The sequence below is a fragment of the Sinocyclocheilus anshuiensis genome, unplaced genomic scaffold, assembly GCF_001515605.1.
Source record: "Sinocyclocheilus anshuiensis isolate Anshui unplaced genomic scaffold, SAMN03320099.WGS_v1.1 scaffold348, whole genome shotgun sequence".
NCBI lineage: Eukaryota > Metazoa > Chordata > Actinopteri > Cypriniformes > Cyprinidae > Sinocyclocheilus > Sinocyclocheilus anshuiensis.
This window is the reverse complement of record NW_015555762.1, coordinates 831,022-832,401: the sequence shown is the minus strand read 5'-3', so window position 1 is coordinate 832,401 and position 1,380 is coordinate 831,022. Positions and strand designations below refer to the sequence as shown.

Here is a 1,380-nt window from a genome sequence, read left to right as displayed (position 1 = left end):
ATAACAAAGAGTGAAAAATTTAAGGGGGTCTGAATACTTTCCGTACCCACTGTATATATATATATATATATTTTTTTTTGTCTTTAGCTAAATAAGTAGAATTAATTATTATTTTATCATAGTAATGTTCTTCCACCTGTTAACAATTATGTGTGGTTTACAGTTTAATTCAGTATGGCATTTTTAAGTAGGAAATTAAATAATATAGGCCTAATTGTTATAAGCATAAAAGCTTATGATTTAACCATTAAAATATTACATTTTAATTGATTGTATCAACTGCAAATCAATTTAAATATCTGCTGAAGAAATGTTTAGGTTATTGTGGAATATTGCATTATTTAACTGTATGGCACTTTGGAAATCTTCAGTGTCATTCTGGCTATAAAAACCATATACTCTTGATTTCTGTAAAGCGACATGAAAAAGACACTCTTATTAAAAAATAAATCCTATTAATTAAATTACTATTTATTATTAAATGCAAGCCAATTTAGACCAACAAGTCAAGCCGACTGAATACTGCCTGTGCACATAATGCCGAGTTCTCACTGCACGATTTTCAAACTCGTCGGATCGCCGTTGTTTTCACACTGATCTGTCTGTTCTTCCCTTTTTCGACTGCGGTCAAGCCAGCCGCCAAGTCGAAAAGCACGGTCAATCTAGCCGCCACGTTATTTCGAGGGTCGCGCATAAACTGCCTATTACGGTAAAACCGTCAGAGAACTGATCTGAATGCAGTGCTCCTCATCCAGCGAACGCGATTTTTTTCCCCCCAACACACAGTCAGTAACTGTCTGATGTTGAATACCAAAATAAAAGCCCTCCAATACTCGTATTACAAAATAAGAGCAAGAATATACGCCTGCTGCATCTCTACATTCAAAAAGCTATAAAAATAAAAGTTCTTGAATGCACAGACCAGTTCCAGCTCAGATTGAGAGTACACCTTCCCACAGTGTCAGCTGCGTCGTTTCAGGACTGTCTGATGTGGAATTACAAAACAAGATATATAAGATAATATCTGGGGTAGCAGTCAGTTGCTGCTGTGTTCACACTGCACGATGGATCGGCGACAGGTTTCCAGCTACAAGGAGAAAAAGAAAACAGATTATGCAGGAGGGAGATGCAGGGAACAGGGATTGGGTGTTCTGCAAATAGAGTTGGAGGTAACTAATTTTGCAGTAACTGTTATGCCGATGTTGTGGCTGGTCAAGCAAATGTCTGTGCTTGTTTCTGTATGATATAATTGTTTAGATATCTATTACAATACTGAAATATTGTGGTCTATAACTCCTCCCCCAACTTCCCTCTGCCCTGTATCTTGGTCTCTCATTGGCTGTAGGTCATCGCCGATGTAGTTTTCAGTCAGAAATCAGT

The 1,380-nt window shown here is 37.3% G+C and overlaps 1 protein-coding gene across 2 annotated transcripts in view; it reads right to left on the bottom strand.

The window, feature by feature from the left end:
* Positions 1-1,380, bottom strand: part of LOC107674016 (serine/threonine-protein kinase 16-like) — a 10,232-nt gene that overhangs the window by 8,240 nt on the left and 612 nt on the right. The gene's annotated exons all lie outside the window — the stretch shown is intronic.